The 24,333-nt window shown below is 44.5% G+C and overlaps 1 protein-coding gene across 1 annotated transcript in view; it reads right to left on the reverse strand.

The window, feature by feature from the left end:
* NT5E (5'-nucleotidase ecto) overlaps positions 1 to 24,333 on the reverse strand; it is a 72,976-nt gene that overhangs the window by 36,211 nt on the left and 12,432 nt on the right.

The raw sequence follows: 24,333 nt of genomic DNA on the forward strand, positions 1-24,333 counted from the left end.
TAGGTACTCTGAAATTGCCAGTAAAAACATACTTCAGAGAATATTACCTTGGGGAATTCCCTACTGGTTCACTGGTTAGGACTCCATGCTTTCACTGTGGATGACATGGGTTCAATTCCTGGTCAGGGAACTAAGATCCCACAAAGCATATGGCACAGCCGAAAAAACAACAACAACAAAAAGACCTTAGCACAGAGTTCTGAAAACTGGAGAAGCTCTAGGAAGCTGACTGTATGACTGATGTCCTCCTCAGGCTCAGAGATTTTACTCCGGAGCCCTGGGGTCAGGCCCAGGGGCAGTCAGATCACCAGGCAGATTTCCAAACCCCAGGCCCTGTATCACCTGCTGAGGTGACGTCAATGTGTGTGGAAGGCACTCGCAGACAGGTCAGTGTCCTCCACCTCCAGGTCTGGGGCAGGTTGAGAGTCTGCATTTACCAGGCTCTGTCCAGCCCCTTCTCTCATAAGCCCATATCTCAATTCACCAAACCAATCATTCCATTCCCATATGCTGGGGACAACTGTTAAAATCAACAGGACTTTAGCAAAAGGGGCTGGAGTCGTGTGATGAACAGACACTTGAGGCATCCCCTCCCTGACACAGCTCCCATCCCCTGGGTCATGACACCCTTACGTTCCCATAGCTGTTTCTTCCCTAGTACTCCGTGGTCCTCTGTTCTTCTGGGAAGGGGAGAATTCCCAAAGGCAAGCAGGAGATTGCACTTTGATAGCAGAGCATTGGTTTCTGCTTCCTGTCAGTTCTGGGTCACCCTGGGTTTCACTCTCAGCAGCTTCACATCCAAGGATGAGTAGGATGAAACCACCACAGGCCTTTGGGGCTCTGGATGGGCTCCGAGCCAGGGCTCTGGGAGGAGCTGGCATGCTTTAACACAAGACACCCTACTCCCAACTTATTCCCTAGCTCCTTTTCCTTATTGCTTGGGGAGTAGCTGCTGAGCCAGAGCTATCACCCTGACATCTGGTATCTTTCCCCAGGGTGATGCTAACAAAAGAGGACCGGCTGGCCACCTCCCCCAAAGCCTTCCACTCCTTCTCTATCCGTCTCCTGGAAAAAACTTACCCACCGCAGCCACCCACCACGGGCTCTGGCTGCCAAGGCTGATTTGCTATCTTAGTACTTAACTCAGTGAGTTCAAACTTTCTATACAGCACACTTGATTTTGCTTCACTTTGAGGGTCATCTGGGAACAGGCTTAGAAGTGCTGACTGGTGACCCCTCCATCTACATGAACACCCCCATCCCCGTGTTCTCTGACTGTCCCCATCCTCCTCCTTCCTACCCATTCCACCGTGTAGCAGCTTGTTCTGCACATCCATGGGGTCCTCCCCACAAGGAGTGCCCCTGAGTCACTGGGACCTTCACCTCCAGCCTTCACCCCGCTCAGTGCTGGAGCTCCTCATCTGCCTGGCAGGTGACCCTCGCCAGGACCCACACTCAAAGGGCCGTGTGCATCACGTCCTCATCTGCACGTGTTTCCACGAAGAAAGCAGCACAGTGTCTTCATGTTTCCATGTACCTGTCTTCCTGATTAAACTCAGAATTTCTGAACTTGCCTTTTATCCCATCTCTGAATATCTGCTCATTTTGACTTCTTCCTCTTACCTAAGTGCTTCCCTCTTAAAGGCTGACCTACTTAAAGGTTCTCCCAGTCTTGGGTAATTGTCTTTTTCTCTTGTATTCTTAGAACATCATGGTTTCTTCCTATGGTGAAATAAGTCTGCCTTATGAGGTTACAATAACTCATAATAATCTGGCTTAACTGTACAGGTTTTTTTTAATGAATGTTTCCATAGCTCTTCATGAAAGATTGTCAATGCGTCAGCTGCCTTGCACTTTACCATTATACTGCTAGTACTCAGCAACAGCTGAACTTACAGTTTTCCTTTATTTGTCTTGCTTGGTGTCTCCTCCTTGGACTTGAGTGTAAAGCCCTGAAAGTGGTGACCTTGGCTGCCTTTCCACCTCTCTGCCTGGCAGGGAGAGAGTGTGCTTGGAGGTGTGCAAGAGTTGCCTGAACGCTGTCGCTGCCACCCACACTTTCAACACCCAACTGAACATCTACAACCCCAACTTGACTCTGCATCTCTATGTCTGGCTGCCATGTGGACATTGCCCCGAGTCTCACAGGCACCCCAAGCTTATTGCGCTCAAGCTCCTGCCTCTGGGATCCCCATCTTGGTCCAAGGTACTGCCCTTTCCCCAGTCAGTTGCAGCCAGAAACCCTGGAGCACCTGAATCCCTCCCACTCGCTCACTCCCTCTCCTTACCTCCCACCAGCATCTCTCGCTTTATTTAAAAGCTCCAGTTCAGCCTACCCCATTGCTCCCACCTGCATGTGGTCCTGGCACCCTCACTTCCAACCCTGCCCCCCAGCCGGGCCTTCAGATGCCACCACTGCCGTCTCTAAACCTGCACCTTGCTGCCAGAATCATCTTTCTAAAATGCAAATCTGAACTTGTTGGTCCTGACCTTAAAGGTCCTGAGAGGCTCCATCTGAACTTCCTCTGTGATAAAGTTCAATGTCCTGAGCCCTTTGAGTTCTGGTCTTGCCTTCTCTTGCAGCTTCCTTCAGACACCCACCTCCAGACAGGCCTGGAGGCTCCATCATTCATGAGCAGTGACCTGAACACATTTCTAAACTGAGGCTTCCTCCGGAAGAGGAATGAATGAATAAAACAAAAGCTGTAATGACAGCGAGTCAGTATTTACTAAGTACATGCCACACACCAGCATCAGGTAAGGTGATTTTGTGTAGCAAACCTGGTTTTGTGCTGTGACGTTGGTATTATTACTATGCTTGTGTTACAGAGGGGAAAAACTGAGATCTAGAGACATTAAATGAATGGTTCAAGGTCACAAAATTAGTAAGGAGTGGAGCTGGGACCAGAGCCACTTCTGTTTGACTTCAACTTTCTTAACCTCTATGCTTGGCTATAATGGGCTTTGCATAAGAGAGTAAGGACTCAAAATAAATTCCTGACTACTCACAGTTTTCTGTGTTTTCACTTATCTTTATCCCTCTGTATATGATACATGGACTTCCCTGGTGGCGTAGTGGTAAGGAATCTACCTGCAATGCAGGAGACCCAGGAGACATGGGTTCCAACCCTGGGTTGGGAAGATCCCCTGGATGAGGGGCATGGCAACCCACTCCAGTATTCTTGTTTGGAGAAACCCATGGACAGAGAAGCCTGACAGGCTACAGTGCATGGGGTTGCAAAGAGTCTGATCCAACTGAAGCAACTGGCATGCATGTGCATATGATACATAATTGCTGATTGATTGATATATACATAGAAGGGGCTCCCTTGGTGGTCCAGTGGTTAAGAATCTGCCTTGTGACACAAGGGACACTGGTTCAATCCCTGGTCCTGGAAGATCCCCATGCCATGCAGCAACAAAGCCTATGAGTCACAACTACTGAGCCAGTGCTCTAGAGCTGGTGCTCAACAGGAGAAGCCCGCAGTGAGAAGCCCTCACACAAAGATGAGTAGCCCCTGCTCACTGCAACCAGGGAAAGCCCACGCACAGCAATGAAGACCCACCACAGCCAAAAATAATAATAAAAAGATATATACATAGATAGGAAGATAGAACATTCCTTTCCCATGCCAGGCCTTTACTGCCTTATTCAACTAATTACTCTAGCTCCTGAAGGCCAATGGACCTTCTGGAAGAAAGACCCCAAACACTCAAGGTCCTCCCTGAGTTAGCAGTCCTTCCTGTGCTTGATGGTCCCCTCATGGCAGCCCTGGCAGACCCTGCACCTGCCCACTGAGTCCCTTACCATGCAGCACAGTTTTGGGAAGAGAGCAAGGATGCAGCATCAAATGAATAAATAAATGAACAGAAAAATCCTCCATCAATTTCTTTCTCCTACACACAGCTAATTCGTCCTACAAATACCAAAGCAGAACAATCCCTTTGTAAATGCGTATCTCTAGAAACTCGGCGCTTCCACCTTCTGACCTTGACTTTGCCTGCTCCCTCCTGTTCTCCTGCACCTATCAGAGCTCCACCATTTGCCCACTCTGCAGGGGAAGGATCGTGCAGTTCACCTGAGGACACCTGCTCCCACACCCTGCCGGCACACAGGAAACTTGTGAAATACACTGCTTCTTCATTCGTTCCTATTGCTTTTATTAATAACGTGAAAATACTTCAGGAAGAGTCTGCCTAGGAGTAGAACTTAGAGCAATAAAGATACAATGTAACAGAGCCTAGAGTCTTTCCTTGTTCCTTTATATCTCACAGAAACTTTGTAGGGCAACCATGTTGTTGCTGTTGAATCTCTAAGTCGTGTTTGACTCTTTTGCAACCCCATGGACTGTAGCCCTTCAGGCTCCTCTATCCATGGCATTTCCCAGGCAAGAATACTGGAATGGGCTGCCATTTCCCTCTCCAGGGGATCTTCCAATCCAGAGATTGAACACATGTCTCCTGTGTTGGCGGGCAGATTCTTTACCACTGAGCCATTAGGGAAGCCCCAGTACAAGAATTTAGAAATTCACATTGCAGTATTATTACGTCTTCTCGGGTCCTCTCTGAAGACCCTGTCCACCTTCTCATATGTATGCTTGTTGATTTTTTGCTGCTTTGCCCAACTAACGTGTACCAACTTATGTTGTACCATACCCTGATATGAGCTAACCTCTTCTGTGCCACTTATCACTCTAATCCTCACATAAGCAAGTGATTTTCCTGGCCCTAAAGGACATTCTCACATTTTTTCTCACTTTTCTGCTTTCCAAACATTTCATTTCCAATACTAGAAACGAAACTCATTTTCATTCATTTGTTAATTTGAGAGCCCTATTCAGCCACTAGTTCTAGCACTGTCATCACCTTGAATACTTTTAATACAAACACTAAATTTCACCAAATGCACTTTTCTGTAATTTAAGAGAGTCGAACCTCACAAAATGACCTTTTTCAGTATCTCCAACACTGGGATCATAGGAACACAATGAGAGCGTCTGGTCTAACCCCAGCTTATTATCCTCATCACTTCCTTGGTGTAGGAGAACCCCGGGGTTCTCACTGTTAAAAGCAAAACAAAACTTGATGATCATATAAGAAAGAGACTTTTCATGTTCTCTACCTGGCTCAGCCCAGTATTTTCAATCATCCAAATACCTGGAATATTGCCAGCCTTTTATTCTTCTTCTTCTTATTTATAAAATTAAAAAAATTTTTGGCTGTGCTGTGAGACTTGTGGGATCTTAGTTCCCTAACTAGTGGCTGAACCCAGGCCCTGGTGGTGAAAGTGCAGAGTCCTAATCCTGAACCGCCAGGGATTTCCCTTGCTTGCCTTTTAAAGCTAAAAGCAAACTGAAATGTAAGGACAAGGGAGATATGCTTCTTCTCTGACTCAAAATCCTGTTGTTGTTAAATAAATTCTGCAGAACACAGTCAGATGTTTTTAACCCCAACTGCAGGCATTTGTGAATATTTACATTTGCATCCCAGGTGGTACTAGTGGTAAAGAACCTCCCTGCCAAAGCAGGAGACATAAGAAATGCAGGTTCAATCCCTGGGTCAGGAAGACTCCCTGGAGGAGGGCATGGGAACCCACTCCAGTATTGCTTGTCCACGGAGAATCCCATGGACAGAGGAGCCTGGCAGGATACAGTCCATAGGGTAGCACAGAGTCAGACATGACTGAAGCGACTTAGCATGTATATTTGCTGTGTATAGTTTGTGAAAGGCTTTGCAGAAACTCTGCAAAGACAGGGCCCAAAACACTTTTCAGGTCGTATGAATCAGCAATGGAAGAATGAATTCATCTGGTTGAATCAGCAAAAGAAGAATGAATTCATCTGGAGTTTCTTGTTTTGATTAAAAACATTCTGAAGTGAGGAGTGAGGGAAAGCTTGTGTTACCATCACTGGTTTATAACTCTCATTAATTCTAAATGCAGGACAAAGTCTAACTTCCTTTTGGGGATAAGCAATTCCTGACATATACCCATTTTAAGGGGCTTATACGGTGACCACATGCCTATTTATTCATTTATTATCATTAAACTGAATGCTAATGAGAATTTAACAGTCAATTCAGTTCAGTTCAGTCGCTCAGTCGTGTCCTATTCTTTGCGACCCATGGACCGCAGCAAGCCAGGCCTCCGTGTCCATCACCAACTCCCGGAGTTTACCCAAACTCATGTCCATTGAGTCAGTGATGCCATCCAACCATCTCATCCTCTGTCGTCCCCTTCTCCTCCTGCCCTCAATCTTTCCCAGCATCAGGGTCTTTTCAAATGAGTCAGCTCTTCACATCAGGTGGCCAAAGTATTGGAGTTTCAGCTTCAACATCAGTCCTTCCAATGAACACTCAGGACTGATCTCCTTAAGGATGGACTGGTTGGATCTCCTTGCAGTCCAAGGGACTCTCAAGAGTCTTCTCCAACACTACAGTTCAAAAGCATCAATTCTTCGGCGCTCAGCTTTCTTTATAGTCCAACTCTCATATCCATACATGACTACTGGAAAAACCATACCCTTGACTAGATAGACCTTTGTTGGCAAAGTAACGTCTCTGCTTTTCAATATGCTGTTTAGTTTGTACATAACTTTCCTTCCAAGGAGTAAGTGTCTTTTAATTTCATGGCTGCAGTCACCATCTGCAGTGATTTTGGAGCCCAGGAAAATAAAGTCAGCCACTGTTTCCACTGTCTCCTCATCTATTTGCCATGAAGTGATGGGACCGGAGCTTTAAGCCAACTTTTTCACTCTCCTCTTTCTCATCAAGAGGCTCTTTAGTTCTTCACTTTCTGCCCTGAGGGTGGTGTCATCTGCATATCTGAGGTTATTGATATTTCTCCCGGCAATCTTGATTCCAGCTTGTGCTTCTTCCAGCCCAGCATTTCTTATGATGTACTCTGCATAGAAGTTAAATAAGCAGGGTGACAATATACAGCCTTGACGTACTCCTTTTCCTATTTGGAACCAATCTGTTGTTCCATGTTCAGTTCTAACTGTTGCTTCCTGACCTGCATACAGATTTCTCAAGAGGCAGGTCAGGTGGTCTGGTATTCCCATCTCTTTCAGAATTTTCCACAGTTTATTGTGATCCACACAGTCAAAGGCTTGGGCAGAGTCAATAAAGCAGAAATAGATGTTTTTCTGGAACTCTCTTGCTTTTTTGATGATCCAGCAGATGTTGGCTGTTTGATCTTTGGTTCCTCTGCCTTTTCTAAATCCAGCTTGAACATCTGGAAGTTCACAGTTCATGTATTGCTGAAGCCTGGCTTGGAGCACTTTGAGCATTACTTTACTAGCATGTGAGATGAGTGCAATTGTGTGGTAGTTTGAGCATTCTTTGGCATTGCCTTTCTTTAGGATTGAAATGAAAACTGACCTTTTCCAGTCCTGTGGCCACTGCTGAGTTTTCCAAATTTGCTGGCACATTAAGTGCAGCACTTTCACAGCATCATCCTTTAGGATTTGAAATAACTCAACTGGAATTCCATCCCCTCTACTAGCTTTGTTCATAGTGATGCTTTCTAAGGCCCACTTGACTTCACATTCCAGGATGTCTGGCTCTAGGTGACTGATCACACCATTGTCACTATCTTGGTCGTGAAGATCTTTTTTGTACAGTTCTATGTATTCTTGACACCTCTTCTTAATATCTTCTGCTTCTGTTAGGTCCATACCATTTCTATCCTTTATTGAGCCCATCTTTGTATGAGATGTTCCCTTGGTATCTCTAATTTTCTTGAAGAGATCTCTAGTCTTTCTATTCTATTGTTTTCCTCTATTTCTTTGCATTGATCACTGAGGAAGGCTTTCTTATCTCTCCTTGTTATTCTTTGGAACTCTGCATTCAGATAGGTATATCTTTCCTTTACTCCTTTGCTTTTGGCATCTCATCTTTTCACAGCTATTTGTAAGGCCTCCTCAGACAGCCATTTTGCCTTTTTGCATTTCTTTTTCTTGTGGATGGTCTTGATCCCTGTCTCCTGTACAATGTCACGAACCTCCGTCCATAGTTCTTCAGGCACTCTGTCTATCAGATCTAGTCCCTTAAATCTATTTCTCACTTCCATCATATAATCATAAGGGATTTGATTTAAGTCATACGTGAATGGTCTAGTGGTTTTCCCTATGTTCTTCAATTTAAGTCTGAATTTGGCAATAAGGAGTTCATGATCTGAGCCACAGTCAGCTCCTGGTCTTGTTTTTGCTGACTGTATAGAGCTTCTCCATATTTGGCTGCAAAGAATATAGACAGTCTGATTTTGATGTTGGCCATTTGGTGATATCCATGTGTAGAGTCTTCTCTTGTGTTGTTGGAAGAGGGTGTTTACTATGACCAGTGTGTTCTCTTGGTAAAACTCTATTAACCTTTGCCCTGCTTCATTCTGTAGTCCAGGACCAAATTTGCCTGTTACTCCAGGTGTTTTTTGACTTCTGGGGGCCATGAAGAGATACCCCACGTCCAAAGTAAGAGAAACCCAAGTAAGATGGTAGGCACTGAGAGAGGGCATCAGAGGGCAGACAGACTGAAACCACAATCACAGACAACAGGCCAATCTGATCACACAGACCATAGCCTTGTCTAACTCAATGAAACTAAGCCATGCCATGTAGGGCTACCCAAGACGGATGGGTCATGGTGGAGAGGTCTGACAGAATGTGGTCCACTGGAGAAGGGAATGGAAAACCACTTCAGTATTCTTTCCTTGAGAACCCTGTGAACAGTATGAAAAGGCAAAAAGATAGGACACTGAAAGATGAACTCCCCAGGTCGGTAGGTGACCAGTATGCTACTGGAGACCAGTGGAGAAATAATTCCAGAAAGAATGAAGAGATGGAGCCAAAGTAAAAACAACACCCAGTTGTGGGTGTGACTGGTGATAGAAGCAAGGTCTCATGCTGTAAAGAGCAATATTGCATAGGAACCTGGAATGTAAGGTCCATGAATCAAGGCAAATTGGAAGTGGTCAAACAGCAGATGGCAAGAGTGAACGTCAACATTCTGGGAATCAGCGAACTAAAACAGACTGGAATGGGTGAATTTAACTCAGATGACCATTATATCTACTACTGTGGGCAAGAATCCCTTAGAAGAAATGGAGTAGCCATCATAAACAACAAAAGAGTCCAAAATGCAGTACTTGGATGCACTCTTAAAAACAACAGAATGATCTCTGTTCATTTCCAAGGCAAACCATTCAATATCACGGTAATCCAAGTCTATGCCCTGACCAGTAATGCTGAAGAAGCTGAAGTTGAACGGTTCTATGAAAACCTACAAGATCTTTTAGAACTAACACCCAAAAAAGATGTCCTTTTCATTATAGGGGATTGGAATGCAAAAGTAGGAAGTCAAGAAACAGTCAATTACCATCTTGTAGATACTGAAGTCAATGGAAAGTACCTAGTATCCACCCAACGAAAACAAATACATGATGTCATATTGCCACAGTCCCCCATCCCTTCCTCTATCTGGGGCGGATGCTGAATAACTGATGGAGTCAGTCTTCCCCACTGAGTTTGAAATGAATCTCAAAACTCTTCTTTTCCTGGCCCTGCAGGGAGTTACTGTCAATTAACTAGAGACTGATACTTGAGATGAAATTGTTCTCCATGCCTGCATGAAGATAATAATGATAAGCGTGAAATCTATTGACTTCCAACAACAGTAAAATAAAACTTCAGAGAAGAACATGTGCTAGAGCAAATGATTTCACACCCTTCCTGATGTTTCTCTCTTTTACCATGTTTGTTCCACAAAGAGTGCAGATGGAACCTGCATCTGAATCCAGCTGTCACCTGACAAGGCGCGCCTGACCACCTTGTCCTGTGAGGCCTCATGCCCACGTCCAGTTTTTTTCTTTCTCAAAGTTTTTCCTAAGAGAAGCTGCTATTTCTTCATTTACTCCCTTCATCCATAAACACATGCTCTCAGTGGTGCTGAGTAAATGAATGAACAAGGGCAAATAAGAACATCCTCAGGGTGAGAGTGAGAGAAACAAAGCCCTTGGCGTTGGAGTGGGTGGCACTGGGGGCTGACACAGGGAAGAGGGCCAAAACCTGAGCCTTCTGCTCCTTCTTCATGGTCCCCAGGAGGGGACACAGAGGTCGGTGGCCACTGGCTGGCCTTCTATAAAGGTCTCCCATTATGCCAGAATTGGAGCAGGAAATGGCAACCCACTCCAGTGTTCTTGCTTGGAGAATCCCATGGACAGAGGAGCCTGGTCCATGGGGTCACAGAGAGGTGGACAAAACTGAATGACTAATGCTTATTATGCCAGAATATTTAGTCTTTATGGAGAAATCTCCCATTTTCTGAATTCTCCAGTTACAAGTGATTGATCAGAGCCGTTTCTGTCTGTTATTGAAGTCTGCATTAATTGGTGGATAAAGGAGATGCAGTACATATATACGATGGAACATTACTCAGCCATAAAGAGAATGAAATGATGGCATCTGCATCAAAGTGGATGGACCTAGGGATTATCATACTAAGGGAAGTAAGTCAGACAGAGAAAGGCAAATATTGTACGGTATCACTTAGAGGTGTACTCTAAAATATGACACGGATGAACTTAACTATGAAACAGACTCATGGACAAAGAGAGTTGTGTTTACCAAGGTGGAAGGAGGGTGGGGGAAGGATGGATTGGGAGTTTGGGTTAGCAGATGCAAATTATTATATACAGAATGGATAAACAACAAGTTCCTACTGTATAGCACAGGGAACTATATTCTATATCCTGTGGTAAACCATTATGGAAAAGAATAGGAAAAAGAATGTACACTTTGAATGAATCACTTTGCTGTACAGTAGAAATTAATTCAACATTGTAAATCAATAAAGTAAATTTGAAAAAAAAAGGAATATGCATTAATCAAGTCCCATAATCTATTTAAAATGGACTTGTCTAGTAGTCCAGTGGTTAAGAATCCATGCTCCCAATGCAGGGGGCCCAGGTTTGATCCTTGGTCAGGGAACTCGATCCCATCTGACAAATACACCTGGCACAGCCAAATAAATAAATAAAAAATAAATGTAGCTACCACAGGGGAAATGCTCGGTAAATATCTACTGGATGAAAAAACAACTTAATAAATGATTGGTGAGGAAGAGGAAAAAAAGAGACTGAGACTGAATGCCCAAGGCTGGGGTTACTGGTTCTCAGTCCCTGGGTGGTGTTCCCAGCAGCTTCTTCTCTGTAACCTGTACTGGTGTTGGCCTGTCTGTGTGGGCTGCAGTGGGAAAAAGGTTCAGATACAGTGCCTCTGGGCTCTGGCACCAGACTGATAAAGAGTTCTGTTCTGAAACCCTCTGATGAGTGGACACAGCAGCCACATAGTGATAATTTTCACAGAACACAGAGCCACAAAAGGCAAGCGAGCAGCAAAACCCAAAGAGAGAGAGTCTCTCAGGCCAAGAACATGCCAGGCCTCCCTGAATAAAGCAAGCTGTGCGGCGGCAGTCACAGTGGCCCAGCTCTGACTAGTGTCTGATGCTACATCCTTGGTTGGTTTGCGTCAACCCGCAGCAGTATTTTTATTTCAAGTGTACCAGAAAACGTAGATTTTTCTCCCAAGTTTGAAATGACATCCCCCACCCCAATTTCAGGCCAGCCCAGTTTGAACCCAGATGAGGGGATTACAGACACTGAAACTGGGTTGGCGGTGGGGCAGAGACCTGGGCTCCTGTTGCAGGAGATGTTGCATGGAATTGCCTGGGAGAAACCTGGTGCTCACTGCCCGCTCTGTACCCTACCCATGGATCCCTGCTCTGCATAGTCTGTTGGCCAGGCAGTCCCCACCAATCAGCCAGCAGAACACGTGCCCTCAATAACCCATGAAGGTTACTGTGAGGATGCATGTGGTTCCGGGTGCTAGGAAAGAGCAATCCCCAGTGCAGCACGGGGCAGACCTCCCCTCTCCCTCAGGCCTCCCCTCCTGGCGACCCAGCCAGGAAACCCCTTTGTTTCTGCTCCTTCACCATCCCCTCCAGGGCTCCCCTCCTCCAGGCACTCCCACTGCCCCACTCTGTCTCATCGTTTCTCACCTAGACATTTCGAGAACCTCTGAGCCAGTCTCTGGCTTCAGACCTCCTGCCCACTGCCGGGGGGCCACCAGAATGCACGTCCCCAAACACTTCCAGCCCTGCTGGGTGTCTCTACAAGGCTCCCCGCTTCCCACTGAAATCCTTCCTGCTCAGATGCTAAACCAGCCCTTCTATAATCTCCCTGAGTTTGCCTCATTTTTTTTTTTTTTCTGCCTGACCAGGCACCTTCGGTTCCAGGAAGACAAAGCCACCTGCGTGTAAGAACTACCTCAGACGAAGCTCAAGTGTGTGTGAGAAAGCTTCAGTGGCGCCGCCACCACAGACGGCCCTCCTGTCACATCCACCACATCCTGCTGCCGCTGTCTGTTTATGTCTTTCTCCCGGAGGCAGGAGCGGTGTCAATTGTCCCACGGTCCTTGGTAATGCCAGATGAGAGCCTGGCACCAGCGGCTCAGCAGGTGTTTACTGAAGGAATAATAAAACCACCCACCCACCTGCTCCTTTCAAATAGGTTCCATTTTCATCTCTGATTTGGTAGGTGAGCCACTGAAGCTGTTCAAGAACAGGATATAAAAACACACATGATAAAGAGTAGTTAAGCAGCAGCAGTAGTGTTAGTCGCTCAGTCATGACTAACTTTTTGTGACCCCACAGACTGTAGCCCACCAGGCTCCTCTGTCTATGGGATTCTCCAGGCAAGAATACTAGAGTGGGTTGCCATTCCCTTCTCCAGAGGATCTTCCCGACCCAGGAATTGAATCTGCATTGCAGGCAGATTCTTTACCATGTGAGCCACCAGGGAAGTTGTAAAACAAGAGAAACCAAATTGCTTGGAAGAAGGTGAATCAGACAATAAGCTTGGAAGCTTAGCTGACTGCATCACAATTCACAGCTCAGTTTGGCTCTCTTTTTCATTTCCTGTGTCTTCATTTATATTTCTATTAATATCTCACTGACACTTGCTTGTGAATAGATTTTTTTAAAGTTTTTTTTAACTGTTCAGTGTCTTGTGTGTGCACATATGAACGTTATATAGATTTCATGAAGGCAGTTAATAAGAAAAAGGAATTTTTAAAAATCTCTTTCTATTGGGAATCTGTCAAGGAGACCAACCACCTATACGGTATCTGAATTACCAAGGGGGCATTTCACAGCCCCTGCTTGGTCCATGAAGGACTGTGAAAATTACCAGTGAATTTGACACAAGGGAATTTCAAGAAAGAGAAAAAAAAATACATGACAATAAGAAATATGAATAGTCAATACTTTCATGCTACATGGCTAAGCCCTGTTCATACATTAACTTATTCAATTCTTACAATGCTGTGAGATAAGTACTAATTACTTGTCCTTTACAGACATGGGAAACCTGAGGCATGGGGCTTCCACAACTAGCAAGAGGCATAGCTAGGACTGGAACAAAGCAAGGCTTTGGCATTTGGGACTTTCACTATCCTGCCAAACTGCTGCTAATACAAGCACCTGTAAACCATAATGGAAAGGATATTAAAGAAAGTAATGTGTATATATACACATGTATATATATATGTATAACTGAATCATTTTGCTGTACAGCAGTAATTAAAAACATTGTAAATCAGCCGTGTGCTTATTTGCTCAGTGGTGTTTGACTCTTTGCAACCCCATGGACTATAGCCTGCCAGGCTCCTCTGTCCATGGGGATTCTCCAGGCAAGAATACTGGAATGGGTTGTCATGCCCTCCTACAGGGGATCTTTCCAATCCAGGGATTGAATTCAGGTCTCCTGCATCGCAGGCAGATTTTTACCATCTGAGTCACCAGGAAAGCCCCAAATCAGCTATATTTCAATAAAACTAATAAAAAAACAAGTTATTGTATTTGGGATGGATAAACAGCAAGGTCCTCCTGTATGGCACAGAGAACTATGTTCAAGATCCTATGGCAGGGCCTTCCCTGGAGGCTCAGTGGTAAGGAATCTGCCTGCCAATGCAGGAGACACAGGTTCCATTCCTGCTCTGGGAAGATCCCACATGCCGTGCAGTGACTAAGCCTGTGGGCCACAACTACTGAGCCTGTGTTCTAGAGCCAGGGAGCCACAACTACTGAAGTCCGTGCACCCTAAAGCCCATACTCTGCAACAAGAGAAGCTACCACAATGAGAAACCTGCACCCCACAGCTAGAGAGTAGTCCTCAATTGCTGCAACTAGAGAAAAGTCTGAACAGCAACGAAGACACAGAATAGCCAAAAATAAATAAATAAAATCATAAAAAATACAGTAAGGTCTCTGACTTCTGCAAATAGTTTTTTTTTTTTTTTTTAAAGATCCTATGATAAACCATACTGGAAAAGAGTATGTTAAAAAAAATAAATAACAAGCATCTGGAGAGGGATGAGTATCATTAAACAACCCACTGGTTTCTTCTAGGTTTCCACAGTGCTGAGTAACATAGCCCTGGTCTTTGCCCTCAGGAAGGGTTGGGCAGTCAGGGAGAGAGCATGAAATAAACACATCCATCCATGCATTCATAAAGCAAGTGGGAACCACAGGCAGAGATGTGTTTGAGAGAGCCTGACAGAGATGCAGGCTCACCCTGACAGTTAAAAATGGACGGGGCTCCAAGCGTGAGCTTCACCTTCGAGGCACTAGTCAGGGAAGCTCACAGGCCAATGACATCAGCTGTAGTAACAAATGTGGGGATGGAGACATGAAAGCTGAGGCAGTCAGAAATGTTCCAAATAAGAAAAGAGGCTTAAATCCAGGTAGAAGGAAAACAACGGAAAGACGAATTAAGAGCAGCACAGGATGCATGATGCAGAAGAAAAGAATTTCAGTTTTAATCCGCAGAAATCGATTGTAACAACATCAAAGAGCCATATGTCAGAAATTTGCAACACGTGAATTCAGTTAGTCACTTAGACTCTAGCTCATCCCCTGAAGAAGGCTGCAGGACACCCTATAGTTTAAGGATTAGAGGAAACTCTGGTCTGTCACTCAACAGGGCATAGTTGCCAATCACTCAGGGAGACTCAGCAACAACCATAAGCAGAGAAGATTACAAGGTAGGTGTCGTGGCTGCTTCTGGTGTTGGGTTGTGCTTCACATCCCCAGTCTTAGTCCCTGGCAGATGAATGTGGCATCTGACTGAATGGCAGAAAAGATTCCTGAGCTCAACCCAGTTCACTCACAACTCAGTGTCTGTTGAATGAATGAACAAACAAGTACTGAACAGACAGCATTTTATATTAATTCTCTGCCCATGCAAAATGCCCACAGCAACACTACCTTTAGAAATACCTGCTCAACTAATTGGGTTCCAGGAAGGATTCACTACTGGGCTGGTCAAAAGGCTTATTCGATTCCCCCACAAGATGGCTCAAGCAGTGCTTAGATGTTTTTAGCTTTATTCAAAACAATTTTGTTTGTATTGTGACAGCTGTCATATCAGTGTGCATTTTTAAAAAAACTTATCTAAATTGGTGAATTTTTTTGTAGCCATTTTAATTTTGAGGATAACATCTTTGGCATATTATGCTTTGTTATTTCACAAAAGGTGAAAGTGCAATTGAAATGCAAAAAAAAGATGTATTTAGTGTATGGAGAAGATACTGTGACTGATTGAACGTGTCAAAAGTGGTTTGTGAAGTTCTGAGCTGGAGATGTCTCACTGGAAGATGTTCCACAGTCAGATAGACCAGTTGAAGCTGATAGCAAGTAAATTGAGACACTGAGAACAATCACCATTATACCACGCGGGAGATAGCTGACATATTAAAAATATCCAAATCAATCATTGAAAATCATTTGTACCAGCTTGCTTATGTTAATTGCTTTGATGTTTGCGTTCCACATAAGTGAAAAAATTTCCTTGATCATATTTCCACATGCCATTCTCTACTGAAAAGCAAGATGTTCCATTTTAAGAACAAATTGTGATGTGCAACGAAAAGTGGTTACTGCACAATAACGTGGAATGGAAGAGATTGTGGGGCAATTGAAATGAACTGCCACCAACTACACCAAAGGTCAGTCAATCTTCTTTTAAAGGAGGTGATATTGTGTATATGGTGGGATTGGAAGAGTCTTCTATTAGGAGAAAACCTTCCAGAAAATCAGATGATTAATTCCAACTAGTACTGCTCCCAATTAGACCAACTGAAGGTAGCACTCAATGAAAAGCATCCAGAATTAGTCAACAGAAAACGGATAATCTTCCATCAGGATAATGCAAGACTGCATGTTTCTTTGGTGACAGACAAAAACTGTTACAGCTTGGCTGCAAAGTTCTGATTCCTCCACCGCATCCACCAGACATTGCATTTACAGATTTCCATTTATTTTGGAGCAACCCCATGTCCAAGGAGTGGTGGTTGCATGGGCGCAGGAGGGCCAAGAGGAGCTACTCCTCATTCAAGGTCAGGAGGCGGGGCTGTGAGAAGATACCCCTCGTCCAAGATAAGGAGCAGCGGCTGTGCTTTGCTGGAGCAGCCATGAAGAGATACCCCATGTCCAAGGTAAGAGAAACCCAAGTAAGACAGTAGGTGTTGTGAGAGGCATCAGAGGGCAGACACACTGAAACCATAATCACAGAAAACTAGTCCATCTGATCACATGGACCACAGCGTTGTCTAACTCAATGAAACTAAGCCATGCTGTGTGGGGCCACTCAAGATGGGCGGGTCATGATGGAGAGGTCTGACAGAATGTGGTCCACTGGAGAAGGGAATGGCAAACCACTTCAGTACTCTTTCCTCGAGAACCCCATGAACAGTATGAAAAGGCAAAATGATAGGATACTGAAAGAGGAACTCCCTAGGTCAGTAGGTGCCCAATATGCTACCGGAGATCAGTGGAGAAATAACTACAGGAAGAATGAAGGGATGGAGCCAAAGCAAAAACAATACCCAGTAGTAGATGTGACTGGTGATAGAAGCAAGGTCCGATGCTGTAAGGAGCAGTATTGCAGAGGAACCTGGAATGTCAGGTCCATGAATCAAGGCAAATTGGAAGTGGTCAAACAGGAGATGGCAAGAGTGAATGTTGACATTCTAGGAAACAGAGAACTAAAATGGACTGGAATGGGTGAGTTTAACTCAGATGACCATTATATCTATATATCTGTATCTATCTATCTATCTATCTATATAATGATATAGATATCATTATATCTATATATACTGTGGGCAGGAATCCCTCAGGAGAAATGGAGTAGCTACCATGGTCAACAAAAGAGTCCAAAATGCAGTATTTGGATGCAATCTCAAAAACGACAGAATGATCTCTGTTCGTTATCAAGGCAAACCATTCAATATCACAGTAATCCAAGTCTACGCCCCAAATAGTAACGCTGAAGAAGCTGAAGTTGAACGGTTCTATGAAGACCTACAAGACCTTTTAGAACTAACACCCCCAAAATATGTCCTTTTCATTATAGAGGACTGGAAGGTAAAAGTAGGAAGTCAAGAAACACCTGGGGTAACAGGCAAGTTTGGCTTTGGGATACGGAATGAAGCAAAGCAAAGGCTAATAGAGTTTTGCCAAGAGAATGCACTGGTCATAGCAAACACCCTCTTCCAACAACACAAGAGAAGACTCTACACATGGACATCACCAGATGGTCAACACCGAAATCAGACTGATTATATTCTTTGCAGCCAAAGATAGAGAAGCTCTATACAGTTAGCAAAAACAAGACCAGGAGCTGACTGTGGCTCAGATCATGAACTCCTTATTGCCAAATTCAGACTTAAATTGAAGAACATAGGGAAAACCACTAGACCATTCAGGTATGACCTAAATCAAATCCCTTATGATTATACAGTGGAAGTGAGAAATAGATTTAAGGGACTAGATATGATAGATAGAGTGCCTGATGAACTATGGACAGAGGTTCATGACATTGTACAGGAGACAGGGATCAAGAACATCCCCATGGAAAAGAAATGCAAAAACGCAAAATGGCTGTCTGGGGAGGCCTTACAACTAGCTGTGAAAAGAAGAGAAGCGAAAAGCAAAGGAGCAAAGGAAAGATATAAGCATCTGAATGCAGAGTTCCAAAGAATAGCAAGGAGAGATAAGAAAGCCTTCTTTAGTGATCAATGCAAAGAAATAGAGGAAAACAACAGAATGGGAAAGACTAGATGTCTCAAGAAAATTAGAAATACCAAGGGAACATTTCATGCAAAGATGGGCTCAATAAAGGACAGAAATGGTATGGACCTAACAGAAGCAGAAGATATTAAGAGGTGGCAGGAATACACAGAAGAACCATACAAAAAAGATCTTCATGACCAAGATAAGTACGATGGTGTGATCACTCACCTAGAGCCAGATATCCTGGAATGTGTAGTCAAGTGGGCCTTAGAAAGCATCACTATGAACAAAGCTAGTGGAGGGGATGGAATTCCAGTTGAGCTATTTCAAATCCTGGAAGATGATACTGTGAAAGTGCTGCACTCAATATGCCAGCAAATTTGGAAAACTCAGCAGTGGCCACAGGACTGGAAAAGGTCAGTTTGCATTCCAATCCTAAAGAAAGGCAATGCCAAAGAATGCTCAAACTACCACACAATGGCACTCATCTCACACGCTAGTAAAGTAATGCTCAAAATTCTCCAAGCCAGGCTTCAGCAATACGTGAACTGTGAACTTCCAGATGTTCAAGCTGGATTTAGAAAAGGCAGAGGAACCAGAGATCAAATTGCCAACATCCGCTGGATCATGGAAAAAGAAAGAGAGTTCCAGAAAAACATCTATTTCTGCTTTATTGACTCTGCCCAAGCCTTTGACTGTGTGGATCACAATAAACTGTGGAAAATTCTAAAAGAGATGGGAATACCAGATCACCTGACCTGCCTCTTGAGAAACCTATATGCAGGTTGGAAGCAACAGTTAGAACTGGACATGGAACAATAGACTGGTTCCAAATAGGGAAAGGAGTACATCAAAGCTGTATATTGTTACCCTGCTTATTTAACTTATATGCAGAATACATCATGAGAAACTCTGGGCTGGATGAAGCACAAGCTGGAATCAAGATTGCTGGGAGAAATATCGATAACCTCAGATATGCAGATGACACCACCCTTATGTCAGAAAGTGAAGAGGAAGTAAAAAGCCTCTTGATGAAAGTGAAAGAGGAGAGTGAAAAAGTTGGCTTAAAGCTCAACATTCAGAAAACGAAGTTCATGGCATCTGGTCCCATCACTTCATGGGAAATAGATGGGGAAACAGTGGAAACAGGGTCAGACTTTATTTTTTTGGGCTCCAAAATCACTGCAGATGGTGATTGCAGCCATGAAATTAAAAGACACTTACTCCTTGGAAGGAAAGTTATGACCAACCTAGATAGCATATTGAAAAGCAGAGACATTATTTTGCCAAAAAGGTCCATCTAGTGAAGGCTATGGTTTTTCCAGTGGTCATGTATGGATGTGAGAGTTGGACTGTGAAGAAAGCTGAGCGCTGAAGAATTGATGCTTTTGAACTGTGGTGTTGGAGAAGACTCTTGAGAGTCCCTTGGACTGCAAGGAGATCCAACCAGTCCATTCTAAAAGAGATTGGTCCTGGGTGTTCATCGGAAGGACTGATGCTAAAGTTGGAACTTCAGTACTTTGGCCACCTCATGCGAAGAGTTGACTCATTGGAAAAGACTGATGCTGGGAAGGATTGGGGGCAGGGGGAGAAGGGGATGACAGAGGATGAGATGGCTGGATGGCATCACCAACTCGATGGACATGAGTTTGGGTGAACCCTGGGAGTTGGTGATGGACAGGGAGGCCTGGCGTGCTGTGATTCATGGGATCACAAAGAGTCGGACACGAGTGAGTGACTGAACTAAACTGAACTGATTTATTTTGGTCTTTACAAAATTCTCTTAGTGGAAAATTTTCAGTTTTCTGGAAGACTGTAAAAGTTACCTAGAACAGTTCTTTGCTCAAAAAGATAAAACGTTTTGGGAAGACAGAATTATGAAGTTGCCTGAAAAAGGCAGAAGGTATTAGAACAAAATGATGACTACACTGTTCAATAGAATTCTTTGTGAAAATGAAAAATGTCTTTTATTTTTATTTAAAAACCAAATAAACTCTTTGGCTAACCCAGTACATCTCTGAGGAGCTAGGAGGTTGCAGCTAATTTTTGGATTCTATAAAGAGCCAACTTGAGAAGGAAATGGCAACCCACTCCAGTATTCTTGCCTGGATAACCTCAATGGACAGAGGAGCCTGGCAGGCTACAGTCCATCGGGTCACAAGTGTCAGACATGAACTAGTGACTAAACCATAAAGCCAACTGTTCAAGTGAAGGAAAAGAAGTGTCAAGAGGATTTGCAAGTTCTGGTTATATAGTTGAAGAACAGACAGGGAGGGTGTTTGCACAGCATCCAGATGGTTTTGTGAGTGAAGCAGGGAAAGCTGCCAATCTGTTGTGTGACTTGTCCAGTTCTTCTCCCATTTTCTTTTTTTTTTTTTTTCTTCTCCCATTTTCAGTTAAGCAAACACAGATGCCTGGACAAGATGAGCTCAGAAGCTGCTGCTGCTTCCTTTTCTCCATGCCTGAGGCTGGTTTCACCCAGACCAGCCCCGATGTGGAACTCAGACTGGGGACAACAGCCATAGGATGGGGCTGTTCACACATATCACTAAGACCTGAGGATCCACAATCCACACACGTGCACGACTTTCAAGGTCTGAGCTCCAGGAATAACCACCAACTTTCTATGCTTAAACAAAACAAAACAACAAAACACTGCCATCAGATATTTCTTTCAAGCTTTCCGAACTGGCACGACTAGTCTGTCTTCCCAGAACATGCTGCTTTGTAACTGAAGATAAAGTAACTCTGTTTCCTTGATATGAGAGACTTTGTAAGCACTTGAATATCAGGTGACTTTGTTACTGACAATAAAGTAATTCAGTTTCCTTGATATGAGAGACTCTGTAAGCACTTGAATATCAGGTGACTTTGTTACTGACGATAAAGTAATTCAGTTTCCTTGACATGAGAGACTCTGTAAGCATTTGAATATAAGGTGACTTCCCTTTCCTTAGGGATTGCTTTCCTGAGAGGAGGGGAAACATACCCACTGTGGATTTGGACATATATGGTACCTGAGCATTGTCTTCTGCAGATAGGATCTGTAGTTGGAGAATCCTTGTGCACAGGTGTTAGAATTTCAGTCATTTTTGCTTTGCTTTGCTTCTCCCTGCTCACCCCCCTTCATAGGTCTTACCCAGCCTCTCTATGTGGTTAGGAAGGGCTCAGATGGTCACGATCCCCTCACTGAACAGTAAGTTTCACTCTGGCAGGTCTTGTTTACTGTCTAAAGTACTCAGCACAGAGTCTGGCACAGGCTTGGTTGGTTGTTTAGTCACCAAATTATGTCCGACTCTTGTGAACCCATGTACTGTACCCTGCCAGGCTCCTCTGTCCATGAGATTCTCCAGGCAAGAATACTGGAGTGGGTTGCCATTTCCTTCTCCAGGGGATCTTCTCAACCCAGGAATCAAACCCGGGTCTTCTGCACTGCAGGCAGATTCTTTACCAACTGAGCTGCAAAGGAAGCCGATTAAGTGAAAGTCAGTCAGTTGTGTCCGACTCCTTGTGACCCTATGGGCTGTAGCCCTCGCCAGGCTCCTCTGTCCATGGAATTCTCCAGGCCAGAATACTGGAGTGGGTACTGTTCCCTTCTCCAGGGGATCTTCCCAACCTAGGGATTGAACCCAGCTCTCCTGCATTGCAGGTGGATTCTTTACCATCTGAGCCACCAGAAAAGTGAATATCTGTGGACTGAAAGAGTAAGTAAACCTCACAGAAAACAGACTTGAAACTGGGTTCATCACCCTCCCACTTTGGCCATCATTTTCTATTACAAAACAGATAACCCTCCATCTAAAATCCTGGAAACCTCTTTGGAAGCAGTAGCTACCTGGAGGTACCTGGGAGAAGACCCAAGCCATCCCTCCACAAGAAAACAGCTTCTATGAAAGGAACTGTGGAGGAGAAACAAGAGTTGTCAGGCCAACTTAGACCCGTGCGTACTATTAAGTCCTGGGACCAATCGAGCCGTGTTGGCAGATTAGAAGCAAGACATAGAGCTGGGCAGGGCCTGAGGCACTGAGAAAGGACATGGGCAGAGCACCCCCTCCAAATCCCTTGTTTTATGAGGAATCCGCTGCCCAAACTCACATAGCTGCTGCTGCTGCTATGTCGCTTCAGTCGTGTCCAACTCTGTGTGACCCCATAGACGACAGCCCACCAGGCTCCCCCGTCCCTGGGATTCTCCAGGCAAGAACACTGGAGTGGGTTGCCATTTCCTTCTCCAATAAACTCACATAGCTAGGAGCTTGAAAAGCCAAGAAGTAAAACCTGGGTGTCCTGAGGTCCTGTCCAGATCTCTTTCTACTGCTTCTGTCTGCCACAACCCCATGGGCACAAGCATGTCCACTAAGTCAGGAAAAGCCTGGAAATAGGAGGCTTTAGCTGTCAGGGGGTAATCTTACTACACCTCTGCACTCTTGAGGTGCAGTGTCAAACACCGCTGATTTGCCCTGTGTCCCAGGCTTGAACCCTCTTAGTCGTCTTTTGATTATAAGCTCTTCTGAGCCACCCCTGCCAACAGAAGGTGAGTACAGTCAGCACTTACTGACCCCTGATTGTGGCTGGCACCATGTAAAGAACTTGACACACACTATCATCTCCTTTAAAATTCATTAAAAAATATTTATTTATTTATTTGGCTGTGCTGAGTCTTTGTTGTAGCATGCAGGATCTTTAGTTGTGGCATGTGGGATCTAGTTCCCTGACCAGGGATCAAACCCAGGTCTCCTGCATTGGGAGAGTGGAGTTTTAGCCACTGCACCACCAGGGAAGTCCCTGTCATCTCCTTTAAACCCTACAACAACCTATGGGGAGAAAATCATGATCACACCCACCTTACACCTGTGGAAAGAAAACCTCCAGGAGATTCAAGAACCTGCTCACACTCCATAGATTTTAAGTGGCAGGGAAGGGACCTGATCCCAGATAGTCACCCCAAATTCACCCTCCTAGCCCTGTGCCATGCTGCCTGTCCTACTGAAAATGGCCCTGGTGGATTCAGCCTTTCTTTCCCCATCACCATAGTTCTGACCTGGAGTGCCCCTAAAACTGAGTTCCCTTCCAAGTTAATGATGAATCTCTCTATTCAAAACTTTATTCCCTTTCTATCCCCTATGACCTCAACCACGGGCTAACAGAACAGTAATCTACCAGAGTTGGAGGAACTGCTGTTGTAGATTTCATCATTAACATACAATTACAAGTTGCTCTTCTAATAGGCCCCCAAGTCATAGACCATCTGGCCTGAGAATCCTAAACCAGAGACTTACTGGATCCCGAAACTGTGACTAAGAAACGTCACAAAATGATGATTAATTCCAGTTTCTTTGTTTTTTCCCTTTAAAAACACCCTCAATTCAAAACCCAAGTGGGAGTGGATCTGAGGCTCTCTCTTACTCCCTTGCTCGGCGCCCTGCAATAAATACTTACTTTGCGGCAAATGTCTGCTGTTACATCAGCTTTCTGCACTGCAGGCATACAAGCTCTTTGCCCAGTTGCAGTCTGTGTTCATCATCTCTTGACTAGACTATATTGTCCAGCCCCTTCTCCCTTCCTCTTTTCTGGTATCTTTGCCCTCCCATCCATTTCTATTCATTCTTCCAAAACTGTGATTTCCCTCTGTGGCTGAGAAGTGTTTTCTCATATCAGCTAATTGTCCAGGTCTCTGAGGTTACTAACTGGGTGTCCAACAATTCAATTCCATGCTGACAGTATCTACCTGGGGCTTCCTAGGTGGTGTTAGTGGTAAAGAAACCACCTGCCAAGCAGGAGAATCAAGAGACACGGGTTCAATCCCTGGGTTGGGAAGATCTCCTCCAGTAAAACCCACTTCAGTATTCTTGCCTGGAGAATCCCATGGACAGAGGAGCCCAGAGGGTTACACTCATGGGATTGCAAAGAGTAGGTCACAACTCAAGCGACTTAGCACGCACACACTGTCTACCAGGAGTGAACATCAAATCACAGATCCTGGCTTCAGAGCCACAAGCCTGCCCCCACTTCAGATGGCAGTTGCAAGTTCTTGGATCATTTGTACTTGTAATACATCATCTGTAAATCAGGGATTCCCACAAGACCCTACACAGTTTTGATAATTTACTAGAAAAACTCACAGAACTCAGGAAAGTACTTTGCTTTTATGGTTACTGGTGTACTATAAAGGCTGCAACTCAGGAACAGCCAAGTGGAAGACATGCATGG

The sequence above is a fragment of the Bos taurus genome, chromosome 9 (assembly GCF_002263795.3).
Source record: "Bos taurus isolate L1 Dominette 01449 registration number 42190680 breed Hereford chromosome 9, ARS-UCD2.0, whole genome shotgun sequence".
In the NCBI taxonomy this organism is placed as follows: Eukaryota; Metazoa; Chordata; class Mammalia; order Artiodactyla; family Bovidae; genus Bos; species Bos taurus.